The following is a 12,661-nucleotide window of genomic DNA, read 5'->3' as shown; positions in this document are numbered from 1 at the left end:
TGACTTTGCCTTTCATCCTTTAGGGTCAATAAATTAAGTACCAGTGATACACTGGGGTAAATACAATTGACAAGTCCCCTCTCCATAAATTTCACGCCTTATGCCTACAGTAGAAAGAATTATTATTATTATTATTATTATTATTATCATTAATATCATTATTATTATAATTACTATCATCATCATTATTATTATTATTATTATTATAATTATTATTATCATCATTATTATTATTATAATTATTATCATCATCATTATTATTATTATAATTATTATCATCATCATTATTATTATCATCATTAATATTATTATAATTATTATTATCATTATTATTATTATAATTATTATTATCATTATTATTATTATAATTATTATTATTATTATAATTATTATTATTATTATTACTACTACTACCACTACTATCATTGTTATTATTATTATTATTATTGATATTATTATTAACATCATGATTGTTGTTGTTGTTATTGTTGTCAGTGTAGATTTTAGGTCAAACTAAGAGCATACCATTAACAGCCGTTATATTTCACTGGAGAATGGCTCCACTCCACAATGAGCACACACACACACACACACACACACACACACAGCATGTTATGCTACGCTTTCTGTCCACATATATAATTTATTTTCTCTCTTCCAACAGAAAAAACTTTAAAAGGTAACACCAACAATTTTATTTCATTTAATTTCATGATAAATGTTTTTTTAATCTCAAAGCTTGTGTGTGTGTGTGTGTGTATGCACATGTGTGTGTGAGTGTATGGATGCATGTGTAGTAGTGGTTATTTTTTTTGATTAACCTGATAATTTCTTTATTTTTTCATACCTAATTTTCGTGTGCTGTTCACAGAATAATCAGTAGGTCCCAAATTATATATATGTGTATATATACACACACACGTATGTATCTGTGTGTATAAATATATCACTCGCACATATATCTATATTGCTATATATACATATATACACATATACATTGACACATACACACACATGTTTATAAATGTATATTTATGCATATGTGCACACTCATATGTAGATATATATAGGCACAGGAGTGGCTGTGTGGTAAGTAGCTTGCTCACCAACCACATGGTTCCGGGTTCAGTCCCACTGCATGGCACCTTGGACAAGTGTCTTCTACTATAGCCTCGGGTCGAGCAAAGGCCTTGTGAGTGGATTTGGTAGACGGAAACTGAAAGAAGCCCATCGTATATATGTATATATGTATGTGTATGTATATATATGTGTGTGTGTGTATATTTGTGTGTCTGTGTTTGTTCTCCTGGTATTGCTTGACAACCGATGCTGGTGTTTTTACGTCCCCGTAACTTAGCAGTTTGGCAAAAGAGACCAATAGAATAAGTACTAGGCTTACAAAGACTAAGTCCTGGGGTTGATTTGCTCGACTAAAGGCGGTGCTCCAGCATGGCCACAGTCAAATGACTGAAACAAGTAAAAGAGTAAAAGGTGTATATATATATATATATGTATATATAAAATATAATTAAGGTTCTGTTGAATTCGGTACTTAAATTGAGGCACCTTGCAAACCCAAACAATATCAATTGAATATTGAATACCAAGACTCCATGCAGGGGTGTTTGTACCTGATATTCCTGCCGTGTGTGCAGACAATACAACCCAGGGAAGATATCCGTCCTTGGTGATTCAGACTTGTACTTTTTATAAAGGTACTTTCTATAGAATTTCTGTATGTACATCTTTGTTACTCATATGTATGCATGCATGTATGTATGCATGCATGCATGCATGTACATATATATGTATGTATGTATGTATCCATGCATGTATGCATGTACATATATGTGTGTATGTATGTATGTATGTATGTATGCATGCATACATGTATGTATATATATGGATGTGTGTATATATATATATTCATTCATATACATACACACATATATATATACATATACACTTGTGTATGTATGTATATATTCTGGGTAATCCTATGAACCAGTATATATATATATATATATATATATATATATATATATATATGTGTGTGTGTGTGTGTGTGTGTGTGTATGTATATTATATATATATATATATATATACTGGTTCATAGGATTACCCAGAATTTTGCATCCATAAAGTGCTTAGCTTTACACATGTCTCATGAGACCCTTGTGGTTAGCTATTATTAGGGTCCCTATGAACCGGCCATAACTAATATTCTCTAAATACTCTTTAACCTAGAGTGTGCTTCTCTATTGGATTTATGATTTACTGATAATACACACACACACATATATGTATAGAGATAGATAGATAGATAGAGAGAGAGAGAGAGAGAGAGATATTTATATATTATATTTTTGCAGATAAAATAAGAATAATGAAATTATTGTATACTGTGCTCAGATGCACCACAACTTGTCAGAAAGTGCGTATAGAGTATATGCAGTAATGTACAAATGTCTGGAAAGTGAACAGTGTATGAGTCAGATACATGCTTGCGTGTGTATGGAGGGGAGAAATTTAGGTGTAGTGTTGGCGAATCTCAGGAAGCATGGAAGTTTTGATGGATGCAGTGCTCTGACAACTAACAACTGATGCCAGCAGTTTGTTCCATGCTTCAGCAACTCTTAGCATGAAAAAATGTTTCCGAAAGTCATGGGAGCTGTGCTGTTTTCTGACTTTGTAAATATGTCCACAGGTGTTAGACAGGTAGAGTTTGAAAAGAAGTTTCCAAGGTTTTTAAATCCTACTTTATTTAAGGGATTCCTTTCATTTCCATATGAATATATATAAATATATATAAATAAAAAAATCATTGGTTGGATCAATTTATTAAACAGAATCCAATAAATGTCATCAAATAAATGGAACAGATTTGAATGGCAATATGGATTATGTACTTAATTTAACCAGACAGCTGTTTCTATCGCAAAAGACCATCTTTCGAGTATACAATCGAAGAATAGGCATTTCAACAAAACTAATACACATTATTATATCAAGTCATTTAAGGCGGCGAGCTGGCAGAAACATTAGCACGCCGGGCGAAATGCGTAGCCATATTTCATCTTTCGTTACGTTCTGAGTTCAAATTCCGCCGAGGTCGACTTTGCCTTTCATCCTTTCGGAGTCGATAAATAAAGTACCAGTTTCGCACTGAGGTCGATGTAATCGACTTAATCCCTTTGTCTGTCCTTGTTTGTCCCCTCTATGTTTAGCCCCTTGTGAGCAGTAAAGAAATATATTAAGTCATTTGGAACTCATCAGTGGATAATAATTAATTATTTTTATATCTAAAGTTAACACCTTTAGTTTTCTTTTTTGTGATGTCTTGCAAACAACTTGCACATACAAGTGCTACTAGTCAAAAACTCCGCATACCGGAAGCCAGCAAGTGTATGGGGTCATCAGGAGAGAATGCGCACCGTTTCGGGGCCTACCTCTTGACGGCATCAATGCGCACCAGCCCCCCTCACTGATATGAGGTCCCGCTTGCTAGATCAGCTAGTTATCAAATAAAGCTCAATATCCTTCTAGCCATCGTTCATCATCTCTTTTTAACCAAATCCAGTGGCTAGCCTTCTCCACTGTAGATTGGATATCGGTCATGGTGGTATTGACTTTACGATGAGTTAGGCCTAGCGATAACAACAGTCGTCTCACACTGTGTCCAACGAACCCTCTACATCCGACTTCGATTGGAAATCGGATATATTGATTTTGTTTTCTAATGAATTTATTTCTTTCACTCTCCAAATCTCCAAATTCTAAACCTGTTCCATTTATTTGATGATGTTTATTGGACTCTGGCTGTGCACTTTTTTGGCCCCTAGCATGTTTGCCCAATATAATCCTATGAGCAATCAGGATCTTCTCTCTCTCTCTCTCCTCATAATCCTGTACCATCGTTTCCCTCTTATGGGTGATGTGGGGTTGTATGTTTATAGACAGCCTGCTGAACTACATCCAGGGGATGCAACCCACACATCACCAACATGAGGGAAACAATGGTACAGGAGTATGAGGAGAGAGAGAAGATCCTCAATGCTCATATGATGATGTGGTCAAACATCCTAGGCACAAAAACATACTTACAGATAAATATACATATATCTATATATACACACATACTCATACACACACATACATACATATATTTTTCTTTTTACAAAATGTAACCACATGTGGATTGTTGGCGATTTTTTTACCTCCATGTTCCTTTTCTTCTGGACTTTGCTCTGTCTCCTGTTTCTGAAGAAGAGCGTTTGCTCTAAATGTTAAACAACCTTTCTTTCCTTCCCTGAGCATCTTCTCAATACTTGCATGTACCATGTCCTCACATTGTTGTTTTTTTCTTGTGTTTTTTCTTCGTTTTTTATGGATTAATTATATATACATACATATATATATATATTTTATATATACTTTATTTAAAGTAGCAGAAAATTCAACAAAATCTGTTACTCTGAGTTTCTCGTTGCCGTTCATCGGACAGTTTTTGCTAGAAAAATTCTAGCAAAAACTGTCCGATGAACGGCAACGGGAAACTCAGAGTAACAGGTTTTGTTGAATTTTCTGCTGCTTTAAATAAAGCATATTACTCTACCACTGGTATTTGAGTACTCTTTTTTCCACCTTGTTTCACATTTATGTGTTTACTCCGGTATATTTTATATATATATATATATAAAATATACCGGAGTAAATATATATATAAAATATACCGGAGTAAACACATAAATGTGAAACAAGGTGGAAAAAGAGTACTCAAATACCAGTGGTAGAGTAATATGCTTTATTTAAAGCAGCAGAAAATTCAACAAAACCTGTTACTCTGAGTTTCCCGTTGCCGTTCATCGGACAGTTTTTGCTAGAATTTTTCTAGCAAAAACTGTCCAATGAACGGCAACGAGAAACTCAGAGTAACAGATTTTGTTGAATTTTCTGCTACTTTAAATAAAGTATATATAAAATATATATATATATATAGACTGATAGTTAGATAGATAGATAGATAGATAGATAGATAGATAGATAGATAGATAGATAGATAGATAAACAGAGATAGATACATACATATACACATGCATATATATATATGTATATATATAGAGAGAGAATTATAATTTAGGGTATCTACGAGCTATAGCCATGCTGAAAATAGCAGCCAAAATCTGACTCTAAAACCACATTAAATGTTCATACAGCACAAGGAGAGAAGACAAAAAGATAAATAAATCTAGCAAAAAATTACTGGATAATTCCAGATCCCAGATTTCTGGCTTTATATTAAGAAATGCTTTGCCTCATCAGTGGAATATACAGAGAGAAACATAAATAGATATATATACATACAACATATGAATACTTACATATATGAACATATACCTACATATATATGCACGTATGCAACATGACCAGTTTAAAATGCCCGCTTCTTAATTCCTCGTGCGACATGGTTAAAACATCACCGCAGTAAATACAATGATGAAATAAATTTAAATTTATATAAATAAGGACAAGATCACTAATTTAAATTAAATGGAAAAGGAAGCACTCCGTTGGTTACGACGATGAGGGTTCCGGTTGATCCGATCAACGGAACAGCCTGCTCGTGAAATTGACGTGTAAGTGGCTGAGCACTCCACAGACACATGTACCCTTAACGTAGTTCTCGGGGATATTCAGCGTGACACAGAGAGTGACAAGGCCGGCCCTTTGAAATACAGGTACAACAGAAACAGGAAGAAAGAGTGAGAGAAAGTTGTGGTGAAAGAGTACAGCAGGGATCACCACCATCCCTTGCCGGAGCCTCGTGGAGCTTTAGGTGTTTTCGCTCAAGAAACACTCACAACGCCCGGTCTGGGAATCGAAACCGCGATCCTACGACCGCGAGTCCGCTGCCCTAACCACTGGGCCATTGCGCCTCCACTTTAAATTAAATATTGTTCTTATCAAGTGGCCAGCATACACAACTGTATAAAGAAATGCTGACTGCTTAAAGTGGATGGCATCTGAAGAAGAGGGGACAATGGATGAAGTAGTGAGGGCCAAGTTCAAGCCATTGAGCTTCACAGAGAAGACAATTATGGCCTGAAATGTCTGCCAATATGAGGTTCTTGAGAAAGCCCACCCACTTCTGCAAAACTCAGTTCTGGAAGTGTTGTTTATTAATGAGCTCTACAACCATGGGTTACATTAATTTACCCTAATCAAGCTATTCGTTAATCATTTCTTTAATAATTAATCATCCCTTCGTTTCTTAAACTGATGCATTCTTCCTTTATTTGTAGGTGAGATGGCTTAAAGAACTGCTCGTTAAACAGCCAACCAATCAACAGAGTGCTATTAAGACAATCAACCAATTGCTGTATTGCTAATTAATTGCTGTATTGCTAACCAATTAACTAAATGCTGATTCACTTGTAATCACAAAAATTTACATTAACGGATTTGTTATATCAGATCGCAAATTAACTAATTAACCAAGTAACCAATTAATTGCTGTTTAATAACTAATTAATAAATTGCTTCTGAAATAATTGATCCATCAGAGATGATCAGACAAGTAAATGCTTGACCAATAGCTTGGCCAATTTTAGTTTTGCCAACCAAGCAGCCAACAAATTGCTTTGCAAACAAAGAAACTGCTATTGTGCCAATTCAGCCAACAATTTCTTATCAGACAATCAACCAATTGCTGTTTTATCTGCAAATTGTTATTTGAGCAACAACATTGCTATTGTGCCAACTCAAGTGAACAATTTCATGTTCAAGAAGTGACCAACTGTGATTTGATCTTAAGGACATTTGCTATTCAGACAACTACAAAATAGGTACTGTGCCTTTCATCTCAGCCAATACTTGTTAGACAAGCAATCAGTTGTATTTTTAGCAACCAATTGTTACTCAGGCAACAATGAAATTATTTTGCTAACTCGCCCAACAATTGCTTGTCAGAGAACTGACCAATTGTACTACCAAGTAAATTTCCACTTGGACCACGAAAATTACTATTGTGCCAACCAACTAACTTATGAATTGTCATTTTGCCAAACAACTAATGAAGCAATAATACAACTCAGTTATAAATATAGTTGTAATTGTGCCAATATTCTCAGCAGTTGCTATTCAGGCAAGTAAGCAACTACTCATACAGTAATTAGTCAATTGTTGTTTTAACAACAATTGTAAATTGTTAAGTTGCTATTCAAACAATTGTGTAGTTGCTATTTAGAGAACCAACGAATTGCTATTCTGTAAATTCTTAAGTTGCTATTCAAACAATTGTTAAGCTGCTATTTAGAGAACCAACCAATTGCTCTTCAGTAAGTTAATATTCAGATGACAAACTAATTACTGCTTTGAAAACAGAATGCTGTTGTACCAGCCCACAAACCAATTGACTACTTAGCCAAAATAACTAACAAATATCTATTAATCCTACAACAACCAATTGTCATTTTTTGCCAATTTGCAAATCTTCCAATCAACCATGTTTCGAATGCTACAGAATCAAAGCAATGGAAGCAAGCAAACGAATCCATCGGACATAATCATAAACAACTGGCATCTGGATGAATGGACTCTGCGTATGAAGAGCAACTTCAAGGGAGAGAAATGGGCATGCTTTGCATTGATTGGTGTTTTATGCTGTGACGTTTTTCTTGTGCTGAGTTTGCTGGCGTACAAGGAGGTGTTTACAGGCAAAGTCCGCATCCCGATGATGATCGCTTGCATCTTGCTGACGTGCAGTGGGGTCGTTTACCTCATCATTTCGTTTTTCATCTACCAACGGAAGAAGAAGGAAACACACAGGATACAGTATGAGAATACTAAGGAATATATGACAACGCAACTGTCCTTGGAACGGAAAATCGAGAACAGGAATATATACGAAGAAAGCAATCAGCAAATCGTTGCCGAAGAAATAAAACCAGGTGTGATTCTGGGTAAAGTCATCAATAAGGACAAACCATTCAAAAACCTAAAGATGAATTTCACAGAAACTGTTTGAAGAAGAATTATTTTGAAGAAGATTTATTTTGAAGAATTATTTTGAAGAAAAATTATTTTGAAGAAGAATTATTTTGAAGAAGATTTATTTTGAAGAATTATTTTGAAGAAAAATTATTTTGAAGAAGAATTATTTTGAAGAAGAATTATTTTGAAGAAGAATTATTTTGAAGAAGTATTATTTTGAAGGAAGAATTATTTTGGAAAAGAATTATTTTGAAGAAGTTTTATTTTGAAGAAGTTTTATTTTGAAGAAGAATTATTTTGAAGAAGAATTATTTTGAAGAAGTATTATTTTGAAGAAAAATTATTTTGAAAAAGATTTATTTTGAAGAAGAATTATTTTGAAGAAGAATTATTTTGAAGAATTATTATTTAGAAGAAGAATTATTTTGAAGAATTATTATTTTGAAGAAGAATTATTTTGAAGAATTATTATTTAGAAGAAGAATTATTTTGAAGAATTATTATTTAGAAGAAGAATTATTTTGAAGAAGATTTATTTTGAAGAATTATTTTGAAGAAGAATTATTTTGAAGAAGATTTATTTTGAAGAAGAATTATTTTGAAGATGAATTATTTTGAAAAAGTATTATTTTTCAATTTTGTGCCTTATAATTTAACACACTCACCGGTAAAATTTCTACTTTTTTCTTATTTTTATTTTCCTAAAATTTTCGTTGTGCCTTGCACCCCTTTTCAATAGTCTTGACACAACAAAATATGCTTCAACACACGAAATCATATAAAGAATCTTGCAAACCAAATCCCAAAACGAAATATTATTTTTCAACTTCTTCCATTAAAATTCCATTCAAATCCCCAGAAAGATGAAATGTGAAGTTGGTCTTCAAGAATGCTTTATTGGTGTACTTAATCTACCCCAGTATTTCACTGATACTTTATTTTATCAACCCCAAAAGAATGTAAAGTTAGATTTAGTCTTAATATTATAATTCCATTCACAACTAGGGTGATTTAGAGATATATTCCTGCTGCAGTATTTCACTACTACTTTCGCTTTCTGAAATAATTCCATTCTTAGCTTTCTGCAATAATTCCATTCATATCTAGGATGATTTATAAGAATTTTTTGCATAATGAGATAAAAACTAAGGCTGTATAGATATTAGAGCATTTATAAGGTCTTACAGCTGTTTCTAGGATATTAATTAATAATATCCCTTCATCGGAGACAATGATTTATCTCTCTCTCTATCCGCTCAGTCGAAGTCGACTCTCGGTTACTCGATGGATCAGTGTCCTCCAGTCAGTTCTATCCTGGGCCGCTTCTTTCAGATTGGCTATGTCCATTCCGGTATCCCTCTTGATGGTGTCAAGCCAGCAGGTTCTTGGTCGGCTTCTTCCTCTCTTGCCACTGACCATTCTGAGCATGATGTCCTTCTCCAGGGATTTTCTCCGCATAATATGACCGAAATATGCCAATCTATGCTTGGTGATCCTAGCTTCTATAGCAATATTAAATCTACCCAGTATTTCACTGCTACATTATTTAATCAACCACTGAAGGATGAGAGGTTAAGTTAGTTTTAGTCTTTTATTATAATTCCATTCACATCTAGGTTGTTTTACAGAAATATATCTATCTCAGTATTTCACTGCTATTTTATTTTATCAACCCCACAAGATGGAAGCTAAAGTTCACCTTGTAATATAATTCCATTCACATCTAAGATGTTTCATACTAATATTAAATCTATTCTAGTATTTCATTGGTTTTATTTTATCAATTCCACAATTATGAAAGGTAAAATTAGTGTCAGTCTTCCATTCACGTCCAGGATGTTTGTAAAAATATTAAATCTACCCCAGTATTTCACCGCAACTTTATTTTATCAATCCCACAAGGATGAAAGCTGAAGCTGGTCTTAGTCTTCAAATATAATTCTATTTACATCTTGGGTGTTTTATTGAAATATATCTGCTGCTGTATTTCACAGTTACCGTAAATCCTCGAGTATAGTCCGCCCTGAGTATAATACGCAGGGGATTTTTTGGGGGCTGTATCTCTGAAAAGCCTAAACCTTGTGTATAATGCGCACCCCTTCTCTAACTTGAGTCGTGCGTAATTAAGCCAGCAGCACCTAGTCGAACAAACACTTCCACGCATGCGTAATACAAAAATGGTGATGTTCTTAACTGTTATATGGGAATGTAAATATGTTTGCAAATTGTTTTTGTTACATGTTATTCTGTGTTCTGAATACTTTTATTTTAATAAATGTTGCTTACTGCAAGTTATGGATGATTCTTTTATGACTTCATTGCTTTCAGGCTTAGCTTAAGGTATTTTCGTGCCCGACATCACAAAATGTGTCTGAATAAACATTGCCAGACAGCAAATAGAGACTCGGACATTGCTTGGAAAATATTTTTCATTTGTAACCTCGTATATAGTATGCACGAGGGATTTTGACCTTTAAATTTTGGGAAAAAAATGCGGATTATACTCGAGGATTTATGGTACTTTATGTTATCAACCCAAGGAAGATGAAAGATAAATTTCATCTTAGCCATCTATTAAATTCCATTGACATCAAAGATGTTTTATAGGGCTATTAAATCTACCTCAGTATATCACTGCTACTTTATTTTATCAACTTCACAAAAAATGAAGGGTAAAGTCAGTATTAGTCTTCTGTAATGATTCCATCTACATCTAGGGTGTTTTTGAAGGATATTAAATCTACCCCAGTAATTCACTGCAACTTTATTTTATCAATCCTACAAGGATAAAAACTGAAGTTGGTCTTAAGCCTCAAATATAATTCCATTTACATCTAGGATCTTAATAGGAATATTTAATCTACACCAGTACATTACTGGTACTCTATTGTATTAGTTCTAGAAGGATCAGAGGTGAAGTTAATCAAAGTCTTCTATTAGAATTCTCTTCACATCCTCTGAAGAGTGAAAGGTAAATTTCATCTCAGTCATCTAATATAATTCCATTCATATCTAGGTTGTTTTATAAGGATATTAAATCTACCCCAGTATTTCGCTACTACCTTATTTTATCAACCTCAGATAGAGAAAAGGTAAAGTTAGTCTCCTGTTATAATCTCTTTCACATCTCAAGTGTTTTATAAGAATACTAGCAGTATCGCCCGGCATTGCTCGGGTTTGTAAGGGAAATAACTATATAAGCATTTTTAGAGATGTAAAATATAATAGCCATCTCAATATGGCTAACTACAAAGTGGGGGGTGTTACTGTAGCTTTTTACGTTCTGAGATTTAATAAATTTTTAGAGAGTTACTTCCCTTATATATGCCAAAAATGCATTAAAAATGGCAAAAATTGATGGTAAATTTTTTTTTAAATCGTAGACTCACGCTAATACCCAGAAGGGCTCGATATGAATCACGACTATAAGATACCTGGTTTTGGTTAAACTGCACCGCAAAATGTGGGAGTAGTTAGGAATCTAAATCGTAGGAGACAGACAGCACACAACCTCACTTTTATATATAAAGATTACATCTAACCCAGTATTTTACAAGCACGTTCTTTGATCAATTATAGAAGGACGAAAGATAAAGTTAAACTTAGTCTTCTATCATATATTACTGTGAAAAAGACTGTCCTGTGTGTGTGTGTTTAGTATGGGTGAGAGGACAAATGAAAGAAAGTAGCACTCAATGAATTTGATAGGAATTATGAAACCTGATGAGTTAGATTTGTTTGACAAGTTTGCACGGAGCTCAATCAAACGGTTATAAAATAATATATATATGTATATGTACACTCATGTACATACATCCCGGTGTATGTGCAAATATTGTTCTGTATGAGCAAAATGTGACATTGTTTATGATCTACAATAAAACAGTTCTAGCACTTGACTGTGTTTTGTCAATTTTTCATACCGTATTAACCTTTAGCATGCTGTAGATGTATCATGTCACCGTATGAGTTTTCTCCCCTTTCAATGTGAGACAGTGTGCTTGCAGTTACAGGGGAGAAAACTCGTATGGTGTCATGATGTGTCTGAGCATGCTAGAAGTTAAATGACAAGCAGGAAAACAAAATAAGCTTACTTGAAAATAAGTAAGGGTTAGCATGGCCGCAGTCAAATGACTGAAACAAGTAAAAGAGTAAAAGAGAAAAGAGACCGATAGAATAAGTACTGGGCTTACAAAGAATAAGTCCCGGGGTCGAGTTGCTCGATTAAAGGCGGTGCTCCAGCATGGCCGCAGTCAAATGACTGAAACAAGTAAAAGAGAAAAGAGACCGATAGAATAAGTACTGGGCTTACAAAGAATAAGTCCCGGGGTCGAGTTGCTCGATTAAAGGCGGTGCTCCAGCATGGCCGCAGTCAAATGACTGAAACAAGTAAAAGGGTATGTCAACATGTAATTCTCACTTGTAAAACTTCTGAAACAGGCAGAGAATTTCGAAGGATTGTTTTGGTTCAATGGTTGAAAGCCTGTCAAGTGTACAGGAGATGGGGGTTCAAATCTCACAGGTAATCTTTAACCCCTTTTCAATCCAAAAGGGCTTTTCAGCTCAATATTTTTATGCTATAGGGCAGCAAGCTGGCAGAATCGTTAGCACAGTGGAAAATGCTTAGCGGTATTTCATCAGTCTTCATGTTCTGAGTTCAAATTCAGCT

At 34.2% G+C, this 12,661-nt stretch overlaps 1 long non-coding RNA gene across 1 annotated transcript; it reads left to right on the top strand.

Annotated features, from left to right (window-relative positions):
* The first annotated feature begins 513 nt into the window (after window positions 1–513).
* LOC118768269 lies at window positions 514–8,140 on the top strand. The gene is made up of 3 exons (XR_005004098.1): window positions 514–679; window positions 6,303–6,993; window positions 7,213–8,140. It is a non-coding gene; the product is annotated as an uncharacterized LOC118768269 (long non-coding RNA).
* Window positions 8,141–12,661: the final 4,521 nt, after the last annotated feature.

This window comes from Octopus sinensis, linkage group LG27 (genome assembly GCF_006345805.1).
Source record: "Octopus sinensis linkage group LG27, ASM634580v1, whole genome shotgun sequence".
In the NCBI taxonomy this organism is placed as follows: domain Eukaryota; kingdom Metazoa; phylum Mollusca; class Cephalopoda; order Octopoda; family Octopodidae; genus Octopus; species Octopus sinensis.
Note: the sequence above shows the minus strand (reverse complement) of the source record. Positions and strands in the feature narration are given on the sequence as shown.